General features: G+C 38.9%; 1 protein-coding gene across 6 annotated transcripts in view; it reads left to right on the top strand.

Annotated features, from left to right (window-relative positions):
* The window catches only part of RALGPS2 (Ral GEF with PH domain and SH3 binding motif 2), a 163,734-nt gene that overhangs the window by 10,605 nt on the left and 127,764 nt on the right, over positions 1-25,365 (top strand). The window lies entirely within an intron of this gene.

Genomic DNA, 25,365 nt, shown 5'->3' with positions numbered 1-25,365 from the left:
TATTAAATCTATATTGGCTTCAGTTGTGAGATATTCTGTTTAATAAACAATTAAGGATAGAAATATACTGTCAGTTAAACCATGACACTCTTAGTTTAAGAGGCATCCTAATTTCAGAGATGTTAAAAGATGAGAAAATATTCATCCTAGAATTGATGAAATATATATATATGTTTGGCTGTATGTGTGTGTTGTATGTTTTCTTTAGTCAGATTTATCAGTCTTTTCTACTATTTCCTATTTTTCTATTGTCAGTCCTAGACTTTCCTACACCAACATTAAAAAAAAATTCACCTAGTTTTACTTCTAGTGTTTTTATGCCTTAAACATTTTTCATCTTTAATTCATCCTGTTTATTTTAATGTAAGATCTAGTTTTTGTCCTTTTACCCAAATAGCCAGTTGTCATAAAGTTAGAGGCCACTAGCAGTTTTTTGAATAAGTAATGAATGATACAGTCAGATGTGCTTTTTGAAAAATATTAATATGGCAGTGGGTCTTGGTTGGGTTTAGTCTAAAAAGTCCCAGTTGCATTTTCTATTAAATATATATCTTAATTCATTTGTAATAAGAGGAATATGAACATTACAACTGTGATTTCATATTGCCTTAAATAATGCATCTGAATATTCTTGGAATCAGTCAAATAATTAAAACAATTTTTTGCCACATAGACCATGGTTTTAATCCTGTGCTTAAAGTTTGTGTGAATCTGGGCAAGTTACTTAATTTTTCTTAATATTCAGCCTCCCTGTTTGTGAAGTGGGCATAGAAGTATCTTCTCATAGGATCGCTGTAAGGATTAGATGAGGAGATATAAAAGCAAAGTACTAGGCTGAATTAGTTCTTAACTCTTCCTCCTCTCAGGACCGTGAAGATCAAGTGTACTAATCACAGCCTAGCTTCTCTTGTATCTGGGGTTACTCTAGATCTCTAGGGTTACTTGAGTAAAGAATTCGTTAGACCTCTTCAAATTCTGATTTAGGTGTCTCAGGATTTGACTAGAACTTTTCTGGCCTCCTGGAAGTAGCTTACATGACAGATCTGTCTGTTTTCTGTTGTTGCTTTTAAGCTGCTCTTCTGTGAATGTGCTGAAATCTTCATAGCTTTTAGGGTTTTGTAGGTAGGGGATTCGTATGTATTTTAGGTTTCACTGATACAGCTTTTATTCTGTCATTGTCATTAGGATAACCTCTGCTGCTTTTCTTTCACAGTTTAGATTTGTGGATATATTTTTTAATAGGTTTGTGTGGTTCAGATCCCATTTCTTAGGGCTGAGGGTCCAGGGGTAAGTCTATTAAAAGGGAAATATTTTGAAGATACCCTTGGATAAGAAACTCCTCTTTTGACTTGCTTCTTTTTGTCAGCAGTGTTTTTGAATGGTTTCTGTGAGCCCAGTACTTGCGAATGTTATCCTTGGAGGAGTAAGTTCTAGATCTTGCACTGGTTGTTTACATCTTGGTGAAGAGGAGAGAGAGAGATGAAATCTTCTATATGAAACCACAGTAAATCACATGAGATTGTACGTAGTTATGTGTCAGATTGAAGAGCAGTGTGCAGGAGAAGAGGGGGGAGTTATGTGCTCAGTGAGGGCAGGAGTGGTCCTTAGGAAATGTGTTTCATTAAGGTGGTAAGAACATAAGCTTTGGGGAGCAGCAGTACTGAAGTTACAGCAACAGCAATCAGTTTTGGCATGCTTTGGCCCGAAGGGTTTTTGGAGGTTTTGGAAATAATTTGATAAAATGAGACCAAATTATTCAGTCCTTAGAAGTAAAGCAAGTTAAAATTTAAGGGATAACATATACTGTTACTGACTTTTGGCTTCTCACTCTATTTCCTTTCTTTTTAAGGTTGTAAATTGATCAATTGTAAATGAAGATTGGAGGGAAAATCCAAACTGTTTAGAACCAGTGTTGTTTTTTTTTTTTTTTCCCCAAAAGGAGGGGGTTTCTACGTAAGTTATATATGTATTGGGTTATCCTCCCAACAAGAAGATTTAAAACAACATTGATAGGAAAGTAGCATTGATAAGTTATATGTTTGCTTTTTCCTTTCTGTCCCTCTTACTTGGTTTTAGCTAATTATGTAGCAGAAAGTTTTCATTTCAAAGTCTTTCCCCTGCCATTGAAAAAGCCAAGGGGTGTAGGGTCAAACTCATCTGCAAAAGGATATTTTGAGCTATAATTCTGCAGGTTCGAACTTGGGGGAACCAGAGTACTGTTGAGGCCTCTATGCTGTGTGTGAGCAGCTGTGAATTGGCTGTAGTAATAGTGTCAGCACATCTAGACCCCTCTTCTGCTTCAGTTCAGTGCGGTGCAGCGGACGTAGCTACGAAGGGAGAGGGTTATTGACGTTTACTACTTCTGTCTGAGCAGAATTGAAAATGATAGACGATGATGGGCTTTCCTTGTCTCAGTCGTAATATCGTTGCTGTCGTGTGGCCACCCTCGACTTAACAATCACTGGGCCTATGTCCCATGTCTTACTTGTGTGACACTGTAAATTATATGATCTCCTTAATAACAACCAAAAGTTGTATTTATGACTGCTTAATTACTATAACTAAATAGATTAAAAATACTGACAAGACTTTTGAGCCCCAGATGAAGGGTGACTTGGCTGACTCAGTGTCCCAGACATGTGTTTGATAATTCTGGTGTGCCTGCAGTTCCACAGTACATTGCAGAGGAATAGACCTCAATAGCTATGTTTTTAACCACATAAAAGCTGTATTCCACCTGATTGATCCAGGAGTGGGCATTTGACCTAAGGGCTGCTAATCTGTAAACCAGCTAACAACCTAGCATTGTCTGGTGGGGAAAATTACAGCCATGTATAGGGAACATGGAGTTAATTTGCCACTGAGCCATGAGAGCCTAAGCTGGGAAGATAACATTAGCGTGGAGTCCTGTAAAACTAAAGTTTAAGAGACTGGAAAGTTAAGTATAAGCAGAAGCTGTGAGTTACAGAAATGGTAAAGGAGTTGAGGAAGCCAGTTGGTAACCAGAAGAGAATGAGGCATCTGTGATGAGAGAAGCACAAAATTGTAAGCAGGAAGCCATGTGGTGAGAGAGGGATGGGCACAGAGCCTGAGACTGGAGATTGTGCTGTCTGGCTCTGTAGATACTCCTCTCCGGTTACTCCAGGACTTCTGTGGCTCCTGCCCTTCTGGAGACCCCATCCCGTTTTTTCCCCAGGAAAGCGTGCAGGCGTTGGTGTCAGACTTTTGGCAGTAGAGTTCTGGCTCTGTCTTTTACTACTTGTGTGACCTTGGAAAGGTTGTTTTAACTCCTCTGTCTCATTCCTTATGTGTAAAAAGTGAGCATCATAAGTAATATTGATACCTTTCCTTATGGGGCTGATGTCAGGATTAAATGAGATGACACAAAAGTTTTAATAACAATAGTAAGATCATAACCAGTGTTCAGTGAGTAGTGTCATACATAACATGCTCTTTAGGGTAATTTGAATGAATTTCTTGCAACTAAAAGAGCCTAAGGAAATAATTTGCTTGGAGATTCACTTAGAGAAGTGCAGCCTAGTGTGTGGGTTGAGTAATCAGGGTTATTTTAGGTAGTGAACAGGGCACTAAAAAATAGTCTTATTCACCTTATGAGTAATGGGACTTGCTGTATTTACTCACATACCTTCTTTTATTGTATTTTGCTTCATTGTAGTTCACAGATACTTTGTTTTTTACAGTTTGAAGGTTTGTGGCAACCCTCCATGAGCAAGTCTGTTGGTGCCTTTTTTCCAGCAGCATTTGCTCACTTCTTGTCTCTGGGTCGCATTTTGGTAATAATTCTCAAAATATTTCAAGCTTTTTTCTTATTATATTTGTTATGGTGATCTGTGATCAGTGAACTTTGATGTTACATTGTAATTGTTTTAGGACACCCCAAACCTTCCCCATATACCATAGTGAGCTTAATGTGTGCATTCTGTCTACTCCACCAACTGGCCATTGATGTCTCCACCTCTACTGATCTCTGTCCATCTGTTGAGGCCTCCCTATTCCAAAAAAATGGGGTATTGAAATTAGGCCAAGTAATAACCCTACAGTGGCCTCTTAAGTGTTCAAGGGAAAGGAAGAGTGGCACGCCTTTCACTTGAAATCAAAAGCTAGAAATGATTAAGTTTAGCATGGAAGACATGTTGAAAGCCAAGATAAGAAAGCGGAACCAGCCTTATTGTTCATAATGGATCTGAACAGAAGATCAAACCAGTTACAATATTCTATTAGGGGAAGGCCCCAACTCTCTTCAGTTGTATGAATACTGGGAGGGGTGAAGAAGCTGCAGAAGAAAAGTTTGAAGCTATCAGAAGTTGGTTCACGAGGTTTAAGGAAAGAAGCCGTCTCTGTAACATAAAAGTGCAAGGTGAAGCAGCAAGTACTGATGAAGAAGCTGCAGCAACCTGGCCAAAAGTTTTAGCTAATGAAGGTGGCCACACTAAACAACAGGTTGTCAATGTAGACAAAACAGCCTACTGTTGGAAAAAGATGCCATCTAGGACTTTGACAGGTAGAGAGGAGAAGCCAAAGCCTGGCTTCAGAGGACGGGTTGACTCTCTTGTTAGGGACTAATGTATCTGGTATCTTTAAAGTGAAGCCAGTGCTCATTTACCTTTCCTCAAATCCTGTGGCCCTTAAGAATTATGCTAAGTCTTCTTTCCCTGTGCTGTACAAATGGCGTAATAAAATCTTGATGGTAGCACATTGGTTTACATGTTTGTTGTGGTTTTTTTTTCTAAGACAACTTTTATTGACGCGTAGTTGATTTACAGTGTCGTGTTTCAGGTGTACAGCAAAGTGAAGCAGTTATTTTTTTTCAGATTCTTTTCCATTATAGGTTCTTGCAAGATATCAAGTATACTTCCCTGTGCCATACAACAGGTCCTTGTTGTTTATCTAATTTATATACAGTAGTATGTATCTGTTAATCCCAAACTCCTAATTTATCCCTCCACTTCCCGTTCCCGTTTGGTAACCATAAGTTTGTTTTCTATGTCTGTGAGTCTGTTCTGTTTTATAAATAATTTCATTTGTATCACTTTTTTAGACTATACATATAAATAATGTGATATTTGTCTTTGACCTACTTCACTTAGTGTAATAATCTCTAGATCCACCCATGTTGCTGCAAATGGCATTATTTCCTCCTTTTTTTTATGGCTAAGTAATATACGACTATATAAATCTCACATCATCTTTATCCATTCATCTGTTAATAGACATTGGGTTGCTTCCAAGTCTTTGCTATTATAAACAGTGCTGCTGTGACCATTGAGGGGGGTGCATCTTTTCAAATTAGTTTCTGTCTCTTTCGGATATATGCCCAGGAGTGGATTGCTGGATCATGTGGTAACTATTTTTTAAGCAGTCTCCATACTGCTCTCCATAGTGGCTATACCAATTTACATTCCCACCAACAGTGTTTACGACGTGTTTTACTGAATATTTTAAGTCTACTGTTGAGACCTACTGCTCAGAAAAAAGATTCCTTTCAAAATATTACTGTTCATTGACAATGCACTTGGTTCCCAAGAGATGGAGATGTTCAAGATTAGTGTTGTTTTCATGCTTGCTAATACATCTATTCTGCAGCCCATGGATCAAAGAGTAATTTTGACTTTCAAGTCATTATTATTTAAGAAATATATTTTGTAAGGCTATCAGTGAAAGTGTTAGTCATTCAGTCATGTCTGCCTCTTTGCGACCCCATGGATAGTAGCCCACCAGGCTCCTCTGTCCATGGGATTCTCCAGGCAAGAATACTGGAGTGGGTTGCCATTTCCTTCTCCAGGGGATCTTCCTAACCCAGGGATCAAACCCAGGTCTCCTGCATTGCAGACATAGTCTTAACCGTTTGAGCCACCAGGGAAGCCCGTAGCTGTCACAGATGTAAGGCTATGGCTGCCACAGATAGTGATTACTTTGATGAATCCAGGCAAAGTAAATTGAAAACCTTCTGGAAAGGATTCACCATATTTGCTGCCAGTAAGAACATTCATGATTCCTTGGAAGAGGTCAAAATATCGACATAAATAGGAGTTTGGAAGAAGTTGCTTCTGGATGACTTTAAAGGGTTCAAGATATAAGTGGAGGAAATAACTAGCAATGGTGGAAATAGAACTGTAAGTGGAGCCTGAATGTGTGATTGAATTGCTACAATCCTATGATTGCTGCTGCTGCTGCTAAGTCACTTCAGTTGTGTCCAACCCTGTGCGACCCCAGAGACAGCAGCCCACCAGGCCCCACTGTCCCTGGGATTCTCCAGGCAAAAACACTGGAGTGGGTTGCCATTGCCTTCTCCAGTGCATGAAAGTGAAAAGTGAAAGTGAAGTCACTCAGTCATGTCCGACTCTTCATGACCCCGTGGACTGTAGCCTATCAGGTTCCTCCGTCCATGGGATTTTCCAGGCAAGAGTACGGAGTGGGTTGCCATTTCCTTCTCCAATCTCATGATTCAACTCGGATGAATGAAGAGTTGCTTTTTATGGGTGAGCAAGAAAGTGTTTCCTTGATATAGAATCCTCTGGTGAAGAAGCAGTGATGATTGTTGAAATTTTAACAAAGAGTTTAGAATATTACAAAAACTTAATGATAAAGCAGTGGCAGTGTTTGAGAGGATTGACTCCAATTTTTGAAAGAAGTTCTGTAGGTAAAATGCTATCAGTCAGCATTGCATGCTACAAGAAAATCATTCATGAAAGGAAGGGTCAGTCACTGTGTCAGGCTTCATCTTTGTCTCATTTTAAGAAATTGCCACAGCCACCCCAACCTTTGGTAGCCACCAACATGATCATCAGCAGCCACTGACATTGAAGCAAGACCCTCCACCAGCAAAATGATTGACTTGCTAAAGGCTCAGATGGTGGTTAGCGATTTTTAGAAATAAAAGATGTTTAAATTAAGGTATGTCCTTTTTTTAAGACATAATGCTATTGTACACTTAATTGACCGTAGTATAAACATGACTTATATGCACTGGAAAACCAAAAAACTGGTATGACTTGCTTTATAGCAATATTTAGTTTATTGCAGTGTTCTGGAACTAAACCCAGAATATCTCAGGGATATCCTTTATTTTTCAACCATTTACTAGTTGCTTGGAGCTGTTCTAAGTATTTTACCTGTATTAATTCATTGGATCATCACAATTAACTGTTAAAGAAGGTACGGTTGTTACCTTCATTTTAAAGAGGTAGAAACTTAGCAACAGGAAGGCTAACTGTCTTGCTTTATATTATACAGTATGTAAGTAGCAGAACTAGGAAATGAACCCAGGTGGTATGGTTATAGTTTTAGGCTTTTTTGAAAGCATCTATGTCTTTTTCAGTTTTTATTTACCATTTTAAATGAAGCCAAGGAGAAGGTTTGAGTTTGTTGCTACAGTTTCTTTTACATTATTCTAGTGCTTCTCTCCCGTTTTAATAAAGAGTTAGCATCTAGTTATAGAGTATTAGGTGGGCAAGATAGTGATACTAGGTAGTATACTATCGTAAGAGGCTTATACTGTATGTGAAGTGGTACTGTCCCTTGAAGTTAGACCATGGTAAGTCGAAAGTTATATGCTGTAAATCCTGAAGCAATTCTATTTTTAAAAAGGTTGAAGGTAATAAGCCATCAAAAGAGATAAAGTGAAGTCAGAGTTATACTTATTTAATTCAAAAGAAGGCATTACAAAAAGGAGAAAAAGAACCTTGGACAAATAGAAACAAATTGTAAGATAATAGACCTAAATTTGACCAGATTGGGAATCATATTAAATATAAATGGTCTAAACAGAGATTCTCAGATTGGGTTAAAAAGCAAGACTCAACTATATCCTTGCCTATAAAAAATATGCTTTACATATAAAGATGCAAACAGTAAAGGATGGAAAAAGATACACTCTACTCACAACAGTCAAAAAGAAAGATGGAGTGACTGTATTAATATTAGACAAAGTAGACTTCTTCAGAGCAAAGGATATTTCCAAGAATAAAGGATGTCATTAAAAAATGATAAAGAGGTCAGTTAATCAGGAGGACATAACGGATCTAAACATTTGTGCCTCTAAGAACAGAACTTCAAAAATGGATAGCGCTCCAAGGAGAAACAGTCAAATATGCAATTTTAGCTGGATGTTTCAATACCCTTTCTTGAGAATTTAAAAAATTGACCTAATTAACATTTACAGAATATTTCATCTAACAGCAGCGGAGTATTATTCTCAGGTCTCTTTAAATGTACATAAAGCATTTTCCATTATGGACCATATTTTGGGTCATAAAGTAAGTCTCTATAATTTAAAAGGATTGAGATCTTATGTTCTCTGATCACAATGGAATTAAATTAGAAACAGAAAACTTTGGAAAATTTACTAATACTTGGAAACTAAATAATGCAATTCAAAGAGATTAAAAGTTTTGTACCGAATGAAAATGAAAACAGAACATACCAGAATTTGTGGGATTCCATTAAAGCAATACTTAGGGGGAATTTGTATCACTGAATGCCTGTATTAGAAAAATATCTCAAATTAATGACCTCTACTTCTACCTTAAGAAATTAAAAAGCAAATTAAACCAAAGTAATTAGAAGAGAGGAAATGGTATAGACCAATGTGGAAATTAATGTATAGAAAACAGACAAATAGTAGATAAAATCACTACAACCCCAAACTGCTTCTTTGGGAACATCAGTAAAATGGATAAAGCTTTAACCAGACTTTCAGAGTTATCATCATTACAGACTCCACAGATAATGAAAGGACAACAGGAAAGTATTATAGACAGCTTTATGTCTGTAAATTTTATAACAAGAAAAAGATTGTTCAAAGACATATACTCAGGAGTAGACAACGTGAGTGGCTGTGTATCTATTAGAAAAATTGAATTTGTCATTTAAATATTTCCCCCAAAACACCATTCAAGCCCAGATGGTGAATTCTACTAACCATTTAAGAAATAAATTATATCAGTTCTGTACAAACACTTGAAAAAATTGCAGAGGAGGAGTGCTTCCTAATTTTCTTTGTGAGGCCAGCATAACCCTTATACTTAAACAAGATATAGACTTTATGAGAAAAAAAGTCTGCACAAAAATATTCCACATGCAAAAATTTTAAATTATAGGAAATTGAAGGCGACATTTTATTAAAAATATATATATAATGACCAAGTGGAGTAATCATTCAGGAATGCAAGGTTAGTTTAACATTTAAAAAGCAGTAAATGTAATTCACTCTATGAACCAACTAAAAAAGAAAAACCATGTAATCATCTCTATAAATGCAAAAATAAAAACATTTAATAGTCTTACGTCCATTCCAGATAATACCTGAGCACAACAAGATTAGAAAGGAACTTCTTCAACCCAATAAAGAGCATATCCCCCCAAAACTACGGATAATGTATTTTTAATGATGGAAAACCAAATGATTTCTCCCTGAGACCAGAAGCAAGGTTGTCTACTCTCACCACTTCTGTTCCACACTGTACTATAAATTCTAGACACTACAGTCAAGCAAGCAAAAAAGATAAAAGGCACCTAGAATGGAAAGGAAAAAGGAAAAGTATCTCTTTTTTCTTTTTTAAACACAACTGTTAGAAAATCTGATGGAACCTATGAAACTACTGGAACTGCTAAGTTTTGTAAAGTTATGGGATACAGAATCAATGTAGAAATATCAGTTGCACTTCTTTATACTAGCAACAAACAGAAATTGAAATTTAATACAACCGATACCATTGACAATAGCAACATGTATGCAATACTGAAAACTACACGGCAGTGCTGAGCAAAATTAGAGAGCATTTAGATAAGGCAGGAGACATTCTTTGTGCATGGGGTCAGAGACTCATTGCTGCTAAGGTGAAAGCTCTGCCCAGTTGAGTTATTGATTCACTGCAAGCCCAATCAGAATCTTAGCAGGCTTTTTCTGTAGAAATGGACAAGGCGATTCTGAAATTCATGTAGAAATGGCCAGGACCCAGAATATCTAAAACAACTTTGAGAAAGAAGAACGGGCTTGGAGAGCTAATACTACCTGATATCACAATTCATTGCAGAACTAAAGTAATCAAAACAGTGTAGTATTGGTATAAAGATTGAGAAATAGATCAATGGAATAGAAGAGTCCAGAAAAAAGTCCAATAAATATATGGACAGCTGAATTTTAATGCAAGTACAAAGGCAATTTATTGAAGAAAAGATAGTCTGTTAAAAAAAATGATGCTGGCTCAATTGGATATATATCTATGTATAAGCAAATGAACTTCATCTATACCTTGTACTGTATACAAAAATTAAATCAAAATGAATCATAGACCTCAATGTAAAACCTGAAGTTATAAAACATGGAGACAAAAACAGGGCAAAATCTCTGTAACCTTGATTTAGGTACAACACCAAAAGCACAGCCCAAAAAACAACACAATGATGAATTGAACTCCATCAAATTAAAGTGCGTGCCCTTTGAAAAATATTAAGAGATGCTTAGTAAGCACCTGTGGAATTGAATTGGTTCTTTGGTCCTCCTGGTATCCTGACCTGGAACTGGGGATCATGGGCTCCTGTCTCTCTTCAGATCACAACTGTTCCAGTGGCCCTCTGTGGCCCTTATTTTTCTCACCTGTAACATGTATGGTTTGGACCACATGATTTCCAAGGTTCCTTCCAGCTTAGACACCTAACATGTCTGTGAAACAATTGACTTGCAAAGCAATATCTACCATTAAATGTATTTTTAAAAATTAAAATTAAAAAAATTTAATTCATTTGGTGAAGTGGTTCTCAAATGAGGCAGTTTTGTCCCCCAGGGGACATTTGGAGTATCTGGAGATGTTTGATTGCCAAAACTAGTTAATGGCATCTAGTGGATAGAGACCACAGATACTACCAAACAGCCTGTTATGCATAGCCAAGTCCTCCTCACACAGAATTATCTAGTCCCAAATATCAGTAGTGCCAAGGTTAAGAAATCCTAGTATAGAATATCTAAAATCTGTTTAGCTGCTTATTATTTGAAACCTGTGGTATTACACCTTCCTATGTTGAACTCGATGGGCATGAGTTTGAGTAGACTCCGGGAGTTGGTGGTGGACAGGGAGGCCTGGCGTGCTGTGATTCATGGAGTTGCAGAGTTGGACACGACTGAGGGACTGAACTGAACTGATGTCGAACATATTCTTGGTAAAACAAGTTGCTTAATAAAATCCTTTGGAGAACATTGTGTCTTAGATTTTGGGGAATGTGTGTAGATGATGTATTTATGAGACTCTTATTTTTGAAATAATTTTTATATAACTGTGGGGAGTTGATCAATTTGGATATGTTGAAGTTTGTGTTCTCATACCATTTAGAAAAAATATATATTTTTTGGAATTCCCTGGTGGTCCAGCGGTTAAGAGTCCAGCTTGCACTGCAGGGGATATGAATTTGATCCCTGCTCAGGGAGTTAAGATCCCACCCACATGCCGCAGAAAAACTAAGCTCACTCGCCTCAACTACTGAGCCCATGCGCCGCAGCTGGAGAATCCACGTGCCAGAACAAAGATCCTGCATGACACAACTAAGACCCGACACGGCCAGATAAATAAAAATTAAAAAATGTTTTTAAAAACTTACCACCACCATACATATAATTTCCCAGCCTAGTCTAATAGAGGCCACCAGTAGAGCTTAATTTTAATGGATGAACTAAAATTTAGTTTTTTAAATAATCTGAAATTTACGTTTGCTGCTGCTGCTGCTAAGTCGCTTCAGCCATGTCCGACTCTGTGCGACCCCATAGACAGCAGCCCACCAGGCTCTGCCATCCCTGGGATTCTCCAGGCAAGAACACTGGAGTGGGTTGCCATTTCCTTCTCCATTGTGTGAAAGTGAAAAGTGAAACTGAAGTCGCTCAGTCGTGTCCAACTTGTAGCGACCCCATGGACTGTAGCCCACCAGGCTCCTCCACCCATGGGATTTTCTAGGCAAGTGTACTGGAGTGGCTTGCATTGCCTTCTCCGGAAATTTATGTTTAAGATTCGCTAATGCCTACTTTGCTACCTTTTTGCCAATATTCCACAAATAGGCCGAGACCCAGGTTCTCAGATTGGAGAATTTAATCAGTTTATATGGTGATGCTTAGATCTTAGTATTTTTTGTTTTCTTGTTACTTAAAAAAAAAGAGAGAGAACCTAGGGGAGAGAGAAAATAGGTTTTAGTGGAAGAATGAAGGAAATGAACAGGGATTTGAATTGGGTTGAGAACATTGGCCCTTAATATGTTGCCTTATGAGAAGTGGTATTTTTTCAAATAGAGGGAAACTAGGAATTTTGTATATTCAGTTTGATAAGTAGTTTGCTGCTAATACAAATATATCTACAGCTGCACCCAGAAGACTGATGTTACACAGTTGAATTTAGTCCACGCATAGCCGCCTTCTACATGTTAATCCCACCTGTTGTACTGAAGGAGTATTTTCTGAGATAGAATCTATCCCTGTTTTTGTTCTAGGCCAGGAGTTGGCTGACTTTCCATCAAGGCCCCAGATAGTAAATACTTAAGGCTTTTTTCTCTGTAGGCCATACAGTCTGTGTTGCATCTATTCAGGTCTGCCTTTGTAGCATAAAAGGAACCATAAACAGTACAGAAATGAAGAAGTGTGGCTGTATCCCAGTAAAACATAATTTACAAAAATGAGCCTGGGTCCAGCTTGTAGATCATAGTTTGCCAACCCCTGTTGTAAGCCATCAGCATTTTCTCTTTGGAACATTTGGCATTTCTGGTTAGTTTCCCAGTGGTGGCTGGTTGCAGATGGAAGAAAGAGGTACCTTGTCACTTGCAGCTGCTCTGCTGTATTGAATGGCTTTTCTTGATGATGGTGTAGGGTAAGTAGATGATAGGAGCTTTAACTGAGAAAGAGAGTTAACTCCTTAATTCTTTAATTAGAGTTAAAAAAAAAGGCTTGGTTCCCTTCTCCATCACAACCCATATGCAGGTGGTTGACAAATTCTAGCAAGTTTACCTTTGAAAAATCTCTGAAATTAGGTTGTGTGTGTGTGTTTAATAGAAGTACTTATAACCTCTTGGCTGGAGCAGGGTAATACCTTCTTATCACTCTCTGCTTTTAAGGTTCTTTTCTCTAATCCATCAACCTCCACAGATGTTGCCAGCTACCTTTCTAAAATGAAAGTGTTATGGCACACATGTCTGCCTATAAAAAATTATACAGTGGTTCCCAGTCATTCAGAATAGTGGTTCTTAACCACTTTTTATTTCTGAGTTCCTTTGAAAATCATTTGATAGCTGCAGATCCAGGAAAATGAGTTTGTGTGTGTGTGTGTTTAACACACAATTTTCATACTTTGGGGAGCAGGGCATTTCATGGCCCTAGGGTTTAATTCGTGATCTCTGAGTTAAGAAATCTTGATTTAGAGAATAAAGTGCATGTTTCTTCCCAGGCTGTTGTTAATATTTTGTGATCTGCCTCCAGTCTGTCTTCATAGGTTATTGTTCATTTCCGTACACACACGCACACATATACGCATGCGCGCTTTTTCTGCAGCACACTAACCAGCGTTGTCCTGACATGCCAATTTCTTCCATTCTTCTGTCTTTGCAAGTATTATTTACTCTTGTCAGGAATGTCCTTCCCATTACCCTCCATCTGCCCAATATTTGCTCATTAAGGCTCATCTCAAATATCAGGTTCTCTGTGAAAGCCATCCTCACCTTTCCTCCTTGACAGACATAAGTAAATACGGAGGAATTGTAGTGACTGAGACTTGTAGAGAATCCTTCCCTTTGGAAGGGAAAGGTATGGATAAGGATGGAAGAAGGAAAATTCTAGGAGAGAGTTCCTTACTTTTAAGAGATATTCCTCCTCTTAACCTCCGTGAGCCTCAGTTTCCTAAGTTGAATGTAATAATACTTATCTCAGGGGGCTGTTAAAATAAATGAATGTCCCAGTCCCTACATCAAGTCAGTCTTTATGCAGGCAATTCCCTTCCTCTGGTCATTGGGTGGCCCCAGGAACTTAGGCAGGAGCAAACATCTTCAGAGATCCAGTACTCTCGGTTCTTAATAAAATATCTGAATGGAAAACTAGGCTGTAAATCTAGTAATACAAGATTTCTTGAAATCCTTCTGCCAAAATTGTGGTAAGGTGTGTGTTGTAAGCTACAAGTTGCTATGCTAATATTTATGTTGTTATAGGCATTGCTGCTTTTAAAAGACCAGTGGATCTTTGCTATTAAAGTACGTGATGCTTTTTTTGGCTAGTCAGTTGCTGCTAGAATAGAGCTCCATCTTTCACAAATTAACACTTATGGTTTTCACTGTTCAGTGAATGACTGGGAGGGTGTATGATCTGATAATTCGTAATTTTGCTGGGTACATATTTGGTCCTAGTCTGCCACTGGTAGGCACATTTGTTATTCTCTGGTTTTTTTTGTGTGTGTGTAGTAACTTTGGTTGTGAGGACTGTTTATGCTGCAGGAGGCAACTAGTTCTGGTGATCAAAGAGAAGTAGAAGACAGTACATCTAGAAAGGAATTTGGGGTAAATTGTAAGATTCTGTGGTGGCTTAATAAATTCATGATGTAAAAGAGTTTGGTTTGCAACTTGCAAATAACTAGGGATTCAGTTCAGTTCAGTTCAGTTCAGTTGCTCAGTAGTGTCCGACTCTTTGCAACCCCATGAATCACAGCACACCAAGACTCCCTGTCCATCACCATCTCCTGGAGTTCACTCAAACTCATGTCCATCGAGTCGGTGATGCTATCCAGCCATCTCATACTCTGTCATCCCCTTCTCCTCCTGCCCCCAATCCCTCCCAGCATCAGAGTCTTTTCCAATCAGTCAACTCTTCGCATGAGGTGGCCAAAGTATTGGAGTTTCAGCATCAGTCCTTCCAATGAACACCCAAGACTGATCTCCCTTAGGATGGACTGGTTGGATCTCCTTGCAGTCCAAGGGACTCTCAAGAGTCTTCTCCAACACGACAGTTCAAAAGCATCAATTCTTCGGCACTCAGCTTTCTTCACGGCACTCTCACATCTATACATGACTACTGGAAAAACCATAGCCTTGACTAGACGGACCTTTGTTGGCAAAGAAACGTCTCTGCTTTTGAATATGCTATCTAGGTTGGTCGTAACTTTCCTTCCAAGGAGTAAGTGTCCTTTAATTTCATAGCTGAAATCACCATCTGCAGTGATTTTGGAGCCCCCCAAAATAAAGTCTGACACTGTTTCTACTGTTTCCCCATCTATTTCCCATGAAGTGATGGGACCAGATGCCATGATCTTAGTTTTCTGAATCACCATTGAGCTTTAAGCCAACTTTTTCCCTCTCCTCTTTCACTTTCATCAAGAGGCTTTTCAGTTCCTCTTCACTTTCTGCCATAAGGGTGGTGTCATCTGCATGTCTGAGATTATTGATATTTCTCCCTGCAATCTTGATTCCAGCTTGTGCTTCTTCCAGCCCAGCGTTTCTCATGATGTACTCTGCATATAAGTTAAATAAGCAGGGTGACCATATACAGCCTTGATGTACTCCTTTTCCTATTTGGAACCAGTCTCTTGGTCCATGTCCAGTTCTAACTGTTGCTTCCTGACCTGCATATAGGTTTCTCAAGAGGCAGATCAGGTGGTCTGGTATTCCCATCTCTTTCAGAATTTTCCACATTATTTCAGGGTTTTTTAGAATCACTGAAAGTCTGTTGGAGTAAAAAAATTAGTTATACTTTAATGTGCTACTTGCCTGGAAAATCCCATGGATGGAGGAGCCCGGTAGGCTGCAGTCCATGGGGTCACTAAGAGTTGGGCATGACTGAGCGACTTCACTTTCACTTTTCACTTTCATGCATTGGAGAAGGAAATGGCAACCCACTCCAGTGTTCTTGCCTGGAGAATCCCAGGGACAGAGGAGCCTAGTGGGCTGCTGTCTATGGGGTCGCACAGAGTCGGAGACGACTGAAGCGACTTAGCAGCAGCAACATTCTCAAATTTGGGAATATTTCAAGATGTCTTGAGACAGATCGCTCTTAAACATTGAGGATCTGTTGTACTTGAAGTAATTACACAGGTACCCATTTGTTGAGGTTTATGAATTCAACAGGAATGTCTTTCTATCACTGTGTATGTATATGTGTGTATATCTTCTTAATGAGACTTGTAAGATCCTGTAATTTAATAGTCCCATTTATAAGGACTGTCTTTTTATTGCCTCCAGTCCAAGCTTTTGTTTTTGCTGTGGCAAACGTTGCCCTTTATACCAGCTTCTCCAGACTCACTTCCTGATGCTTCCCATCACTCTTTTTTACATTTTACCCTCTAATTATATTGTACTCCACTACTGACAGTTCCCTGAATGCCAGTGACAAAGGATTTCACTGTCCCTAGCCTTTGTACATGGTGTTTTCCTTTGTCATTGTGTTTACCTAATGAACTTCTGTTAGAAGTGGAAAGAGAGAAACCAGATATTTTACCCTCTACCACTCCCACATTTCCACAGTACTTAAACATCCAGTTAAGGATTAGTAGGAAGAGGGTAATTTGGCATTGTAGAAAGCACCAAGGATTAGCAAATAGAAGGCTTGTGTTTAAGAGCTACCTGTCCCTTTAATGATGTGAGCTTGGCCAGATCACATGACCTCCCTCCCATTAGATTGTTGTCTAGCTGTAAAATCAGGAGATTGGAATAAAGCAAAGGGTTAGCAAACTCACCCACTCCTTCTTTCCTTTACTTCCATTTTTCTTCCCTCCCCTTTTTATTCTTGCACATTGGAAGGATACAGTGCTTTCACGTTGCTTTATAGTAAATTACTACAGCAGTGATTCTCCTAGGGAAGGATAATGGCATTCCCTGGGTTGAGAGGGGCAAATATTAAAATGAAGACCTGGAGCTTTGAAATGTACTCCAAGTGGAGATCTCCAGAGTACCTTTCCACCTCTTAAATAATGTTCATCTGTGTTATTCTTGGTAGTAGCATGAGGCAGAAATATTTGAGGGTTTATGTAGCTTAGTTCCAGAACGCTGTTCATGAGATCGTTTCTGGCTCTGAGGTTGAAAGTGACACTAAATAAATAGCCACTAGCGCCATCTATTGGTGGAAAGAGTTATACTTTTTATTAGAAATGGACCTTATTCTTTGAAATTTTACAAGTTGAAGATTTTTGGGACTTCCCCACTGGTTCAGTAGTAAAGAATCTGCCTGCAGTACAGAGACACAGGAAATGCAGGTTCAATTCCTGGGTTGGAAACATCCCTTGGAGGAGGAGATGGCAACCCACTCCAGTATTCGTGCCCGGAAATGGACCGAGGAACCTGTTGGGCTGCTGTCCATGGGGTCACAGAGAGCTGGACGTGACTGATCATACACACACTATGAAATGACGATTTTAAGGCCAATAAGGTTTTGTATAACTCAGAAGAACTTGTAGGATTCCCTTCACTTTTTACTTTGAAAGACTTTCAAACCAAAAAGAAAATTATGAGAGCAGTAAAGAGAACTCCTGTTTACCCTCTGTACAAATTCATCAATTTTCAACATTTTGCCCTATTTACTTTGTAATTGATTTATTTCTCCCTCACACACACATATATGCTGTTTTTCTGAAATATTTGAGATTAGTTTTCATACCTCATACCCTTTTATCTCTTAATACTTCGATTGTATTAACAGCAAATTTATTTTTTTATATAACCACAATATAGTTATCAAATTCAGGAAACTGACACAGTACTTTGATTTTCAGTCTGTATTCTGGTTTCTGAATTGCCCTCAATAACATCTGTATAGCATTTACTGTAGTCCAATACAGCGGGTGTAGTTATCATGTGTCTTTGCGTTTTCTTTCATTTGTAATGGTTCCTCAACTTTTCTTAGTGTCTCATGACAGTGGCATTTTTAAAAGACTATCTAAAGACCATTCCTCAGTTTAGGTTTGTCTATTTCCTTGAGATTAGGTTCAGGTTATGGGTGAATTTAACTCAGATGACCATTATATCTACTAGTGTGGGCAGGAATCCCTCAGAAGAAATGGAGTAGCCATCATAGTCAACAAAAGAGTCCGAAATGCAGTACTTGGATGCAGTTTTAAAAACGACAGAATGATCTCTGTTCGTTTCCAAGGTAAACCATTCAATATCATGGTAATCCCAAGTCTATGCCCTGACCAGTAACGCTGAAGAAGCTGAAGTTGAACGGTTCTATGAAGACCTACAAGACCTTTTAGAACTAACACCCAAAAAAGATGTCCTTTTCATTACAGGGGACTGGAATGCAAAAGTAGGAAATCAAGAAACACCTGGAGTAACAGGCAAATTTGGCCTTGGAGTACAGAATGAAGCAGGGCAAAGGCTAATAGATCTTTGCCAAGAGAACACACTGGTCATAGCAAACACCCTCTTCCAACAACACAAGAGAAGATTCTACACATGGACATCACCAGATGGTCAATACTGAAATTAGATTGATTATATTCTTTGAAGCCAGAGATGGAGAAGCTCTACACAGTCAGCAAAAACAAGTCCAGAAGCTGACTGTGGCTCAGACCATGAACTCCTTATTGCCAAATTCAGACTTAAGTTGAAGAAAGTAGGGAAAACCACTAGACCATTCAGGTATGACCTAAATCAAATCCCTTATGATTACACAGTGGAAGTGAGAAATAGATTCATGGGATTAGATCTAATAGACAGAGTGCCTGATGAACTATGGACGGAGGTTCGTGACATTGTACAGGAGACAGGGATCAAGACCATCCCCCAAAAAAAGAAATGCAGAAAAGCAAAATGGCTGTCTGAAGAGGCCTTACAAATAGCTGTGAAAGAAGAGAAGTGAAAAACAAAGGAGAAAAGCAAAGATACACCCATTTGAATGCAGAGTTCCAAAGAATAGCAAGGAGAGATAAGAAAACCTTCCTCAGTGATCAGTGCAAAGAAATAGAGGAAGACAACAGAATGGGAAAGACTAGAGATCTCTTCAAGAATGTTAGAGCTACCAAGGGAACATTTCATGCAAAGATGGGCTCAATAAAGGACGGAGGTGGTATGGACCTAACAGAAGCAGAAGATATTAAGAAGAGGTGGCAAGAATACATAGAAGAACTGTACAAAAAGGATCTTCATGACCCAGATAATCACGATGGTGTGATCACTGACCTAGAGCCAGACATTCTGGAATGTGAAGCCAAGTGGGCCTTAGAAAGCATCACTACGAACAAAGCTAGTGGAGGTGATAGAATTCCAGTTGAGCTCTTTCAAATCCTGAAAGATGATGCTGTGAAAGTGCTGCACTCAATATGCCAGCAAATTTGGAAAACTCAGCAGTGGCCACAGGACTGGAAAAGGTCAGTTTTCACTTCCAATACCAAAGAAAGGCAATGCCAAAGAATGCTCAAACTACCGCACAATTGCACTCATTTCACATGCTAGTAAAGTAATGCTCAAAATTCTCCAAGCCAGGCTTCAGCAATACATGAACCATGAACTTCCATATGTTCAAGCTGGTTTTAGAAAGGCAGGGGAACCAGAGATCAAATTGCCAACATCTGCTGGATCATGGAAAAAGCAAGAGAGTTCTAGAAAAACATCTGCTTCTGCTTTATTGACTATGCCAAAGCCTTTGACGGTGTGGATCACAACAAACTGTGGAAAATTCTGAGAGATGGGAATACCAGACCACCTGACCTGCCTCTTGGGAAACCTATATGCAGGTCAGGAAGCAACAGTTAGAACTGGACATGGACCAACAGACTGGTTCCAAATAGGGAAAGGAGTACATCAAGGCTGTATATTGTCACCTTGCTTATTTAACTTATATGCAGAGTACATCATGCAAAATGCCGGGCTGGATGAGGTACAAGCTGGAATCAAGATTGCCGGGAGAAATATCAATAACCTCAGATATGCAGATGACACCACCCTTATGGCAGAAAGTGAAGAAGAACTAAAGAGCCTCTCTCTTTTTTTTTTTTTTCTAAAGAGCCTCTTGATGAAAGTGAAAGAGGAGAGTGAAAAAGTTGGCTTAAAGCTCAATGGTGATTCAGAAAATGAAGATCATGGCATCTGGTCCAGTCACTTCATGGCAAATAGATGGGGAAACAATGAGAGACTTTATTTTTGGGGGCTCCAAAATCACTGCAGATAGTGACTGCAGCCATGAAATTAAAAGACATGCCTTGGAAGAAAAGTTTGACCAACCTGGACAGCATATTAAAAAGCAGAGACATTATTGTCCATCTAGTCAGAGCTATGGTTTTTCCAGTAGTCATATATGGATGTGTGAGTTGGACTGTAAAGATAGCTGAGCTCTGAAGAATTGCTGCTTTTGAACTGTGGTGTTGGAGAAGACTCTTGAGAGTCCCTTGGACTGCAAGGAAATCCAACCAGTCCATCCTAAAGGAAATCAGTCCTGAATATTCATTGGAAGGACTGATGTTGAAGCTGAAACTCCAGTAATTTGGCGACCTAATATGAAGAACTGACTCACTGGAAAATATCCTGATGCTAGGAAAGATTGAAGGCGGGAGGAGAAGGGGATGACAGAGGTTGAGATGGTTGGATGGGAACACTGACTTAATGGACATGCACTTGAGTAAACTCCAGGAGTTGATGATGGGCAGGGAGACTTGGCCTGCTGCAGTCCATGGGGTTGGAAAGAGTCGGACATGACTGAGCGACTGAACTGAACTGTGCAGTCGCAGCTCAAGTACTCGTAAGTGGTGTGTCCCAGAGTATCCCATGAGAGACACACGATGTCTGTCTGCTCCTCAGGTCAAGGCATTGTCCAGTTTCATCACAGTATACTTGTTTATTTTTCCTCTTGCAGCTAATAAGCAGTCTGTGAGAAGACACTGGTTTTTTGGGTTTTTTTTACTTTTCAAAAATTGAAGTCTTTGTGGGAAAGTTTAAAATATGCCGGTAAGCCAAAGTTAGGGAAAACTTGATGTGTAAACCTGGAGACAGCCCCATTTTAGTGTGTGTTGGTACAGGTTCTCTTCCATGCTGCAATGATAATGACAGCCGAAAGGGATTATACCTCAAATACCTTTTTTGTCACATTGCTTTATTGATTTAGCAGTAAGTTGTGGACATTTTTGCATGTATCATTGAGGATTCTTTTGTTCTTTAGTGACTGCATAGTGTTCCATTGCCTATAGATTGTTCCCTGGTGTTCAGTCAGCTTCACATTTCAGGTTTAAGAATCTCCTGAATGTCCAGGCTGTTTAATTGTCCTCCTTTTTATTTATTCCTTTTTAAAATAATCTTTTTGGCTGTGCCACGTGGCTTGTGGGATCTTAGTTCCCCGACTGGGGATTGAACCCAGGCCCTCAACTATGAGACCACAGAGTCCTAACCACTGGACCGCCAGGGAATTCCCTGCCCTTGTCTATAGAGCCTTTTCCCCTGTGTCTTAAGGGAGGCGCTGCGGCTGTACTGTTGCCCCACCTGAAGTCTTTGCTTGGACATAGAGTTCTGATGTCTGTCCTGCTTCTGCCACACTGATTCACCATGCTGTCTTTCTCTTCCACTATTTGAATACTAACAGGCTGAGTTCCTTTCTCTAATCATTTCTAGGCCTACAATGACACACTTTTGCCAAATACGTAAATGTACTTCTGATTCAGTTGACTTGTCTTTATGCTTTATTTGCCAATATTGTGCAGTATGTTTTTTTTTTTTTTCAAATAGCATGTAGTCTTATGAATTAAATGGACGTTTATGGGCTAGTCTTCTGAGTTGAGCCTCTGACCAAAATGCGCACACACCCACCAAAACACAAAAACAGATGTTTGAGGGACAGGGTATCTTTTTGCTTGGAGCTTCCTTTCTGTTAATGGAATTTCTAGTTAACCTATATTTATATTTTGGGCCAAGTCATATAGGAGATCTTGGAGCTCTTTTTTTTTTTTTTTTTTTTAAATTATTTGGCTGCACTGGGTCTTAGTTGCTGTACACAGGATCTTCAATCTTCCTTGCAGCACGCACGATCTTTAACTGAGGCATGTGGAATCTAGTTCCTTGAACAGGGATCAAACCTGGGACCCCTGTATTGGGAGCGCAGAGTCATAGCCACTGGACCACCGGGGAAATCCCCTCTTAAGTATTAGAATCTTGGTAGATTATCTTTATGAACATTTTATGCTAGAGATTGAGTATAACCTTTAAAGGCATTACTTAATAGATTATCCCCCTTTAATATCTAATTTGAAAGCCTCGCCTCCCCTACAGATAGTTTTAGGCCATTTAGGTACATAGACATACAAGTTTTCTGTGCAGCTCTGGGCCAGTTTATAAATGGTTCATCCCATTATATGTACAATTTAGTAGAAATGCAACAAAATTATATCTGAAAAACTTATATTGAGTCTTTAGATAGGGAGGTTTAAGCGGGCTAGTTTGTTTTCATCGTTGCCTGTAATATATGCTGTAACCCTGCTTCAGGCAGGCTGTTAAAGTGGCAGTGTGCTAAGTGAAATACTTTTCTGCTATCCCTATCTTCTTCCTTCTAATTTAAGGTCTCAGCTTGCTTTGTTTTGAAAATCATCTTTCTCACATATCTTAAATATGTACCTAAAATATCTCTAAATAAAATACATGCCTGGAAAAAACATGGAGACGTTTAAACTTAAACAGTAATTTGGGAAGTGATCTAGTAAACAGTCTTGCTGGGAAACAGTTTATTAAGTTCTTTTGACAGAAGATTTCTAAATATGTAGATTAGTTTAAACACTGTCTTTTTTTCCCCTCAACCTGGGTGGTGTGTGAAATTGCTAAACCTGTCTTTGTGGTTGGCTTACAGTGATTGAAGCTTCTCCAGCACATCTTGTTTTTCTTACAGTTTCAGGGTGTTCTTGCCATGTGAATTACTATTGTTTGAAAATGCTTGTTATCCTTTGATTAAGAATTAAGTATAGCTTAGAATATCTTATCACTTATTCTGTACTACTAAGGATACATGGGATAATTTCAGTGGACTTTTGAATAAATTTATAAAATAATTTACAACATTCATGTTTAATTTACACTTGGAAGTTAGCCAGCCAGCATGCAAAGTGGTGTCTCTCCTAAGAGACCTCTCATCATTAAATGCAGTGATTTAGTGTTGGAGACTGTTTTGTAGGTTTATCTCCTTCTTGTGCTGAAAGATAACAGTTGTTATTAACATGTGATACACATAGCACTTCTAAGAAATTAATATTTTTTAAGTAAAAGAAATTTTTAATTGTTCAGTACATTTCTTTTCCAGTGTGCTGCTGCTGCTGCTAAGTCGCTTCAGTCGTACTTGTGTCTTAAAATATGCTTTCAAAATGGTTCATTTAGAGGCATAGTTTACCATTTTTTCTAATTCATTAATTTATATTGTAATTTTCACATGCTTCTGGAATTTTAAAGAAGGGTTATTTGAGATCTGCCTCTTCCTTTCCTTTTGATTTTTTGTGGATTTTTTTTGCGGGGGGAGGGGGGTGGGTTACTTGTTTTTATGTTTGTTTTGTTTTGTTTTAAGCCCATCACTGATAGATGGACTTTGAGCCTCTGTCTAAATATTAGCAAAGTTCCTTGGCCAACGCCTTACAGCTGGCTGGCAAGTGCCCAAGCTAGAATTTGAGCCAGGGCTTTCCAACTCCAAAATTTGTGTTCTTGCTATTATACTCAACATTTCTACATGCATTGAATTTTTCCTATTTGATTACATATAATTCTCACAAAATCACTTTGATGTACACTTTATTGTTTCTTATGACTATGCATGAGTGCTCAGTCTTGTCCGACTCTTTGTAACCCATGGACTGTAGCCCGCCAGGCTCCTCTGTTCATGAGATTATTCCAGCAAGAATACTAGAGTGGGTTGCTATATCCTCCTCCAGGGGATCTTCCTGACCCAGGGATCAAACTTGTGTCTACTGCATCTCTTGCATTGGCAGGCAGATTCTTTACCACTGAGCCATCCGGGAAGCCCATTGTCTCTTATTTATACACAGAGAGATCAAAGTTCAGAGATTACATAATTTACGCAACAGCACATAGCTAAAGTTCTAGAATTAGTATTACTGTCTTACGGTTTTCCCACTGAACTGCTCTCACTACCCCTCAGGATGGGTGGAGCCAATGTTCACAAATGAATATGAATTTTGTTAGATTTTTTTTCTCTTAAATGTCATCCAAAGTTGCTATTTTCACAGCATCAGGTATTCTGAATTAGAAACTGGTGATGGAGGGTGAAGGTGATGGCAGTTAAGGGGATAGGGTGTGATCAGGGGCTTTTTATACAACCAGGAGACTAGGCGAGGGTCCTGGAGAGCAGAGATTGGAGAAGCCTGGGTAGGAAAGGGGTCTGCACATCATTTCAAGTGCTTCGCTGTTCTTGGCAGAAGGTAAGAGCGTGTTTTTTACTACTCACCTTCCATAAAGCTCAGTGGCATACCCCTGGCATGGTAATCCTTGAAATACTGGTTTTAGTTTCCTAAGGTCATTTCCCTACTCAGAAAACTTGAATGGTTCCTAGCGCCTTTCCTTTCCAATCTCAATTCCTCCTTTTAACAGTTGAGACCATCTGCAGTCTGGTCCTGTCACTTCTTTGAACCTTTTCAGAATAACTCAGAAAGGTTGTCCCCACTAAGCAAGTCTGTCCACATCATACTTTCTCTCTGGGCCACCTTTGCTTTTAAATTTGCACCCTTGTTGGTGGTGTTTTACTTCCCCTTCTCTTCAAACCCTTCAACCTGTCTTATTTGGTAAACCTAAAGATATTTCCTCCTCTAGAAATCATGTGACTCTTGAAGCTGAATCACTGTGTAGTAAGTTGTAGTATTCCCTGATGTCTTCTGTTTCCCCTCTAGTTGTATTATAAATCTGCTCAGAGGAAGGAAAAACTTTTGGATTCTCTTCTTTGAACCCCCACTTCCCTCGTTTTGTCCCCCTACCGTCCCTCTCCACTCCTTTCCCTCTCTTTTTTACCTCCTCCCTCCCCACCCCAAGTTTTTGTTCTATCTGTGCAACAGTTTATCCATCTTTGCTATCTTTTGTTTTTCTGTCCATCCATCCTCCTTCCCTTTTTCTTCTTCTAGCTGCCTGTTTCTACTGTGTAAGCTTAGGCAAGTTACCTTTCCACTCATCTCTAAAAACGGGGATATAATGTAATAATTTTGTAGGATTTGTTTTGATCATTGAGTGATTTTTTAGTGGAAAAATGCTTAGAGTGGGACCTACTGGATAGCAGGCACTCCATAAATGTTAGCTTTGATTTGTTATTGCAGTGTTTTGTGTATTTCAGTGTATAAAACAAAATGATAGGATTGTCTATAAAAGAAGTAATTTTTTTACGTAAACGTAGGTCATTATTTTAAAAAGTTATTAAATAGAGGTTAATTTTAAACTGAT

The sequence above is a fragment of the Bos grunniens genome, chromosome 16 (genome assembly GCF_055505025.1).
Source record: "Bos grunniens cultivar Pamir isolate PY7600 chromosome 16, Bosgru_T2T1.0, whole genome shotgun sequence".
Lineage (NCBI taxonomy): Eukaryota > Metazoa > Chordata > Mammalia > Artiodactyla > Bovidae > Bos > Bos grunniens.
Note: the sequence above shows the minus strand (reverse complement) of the source record. Positions and strands in the feature narration are given on the sequence as shown.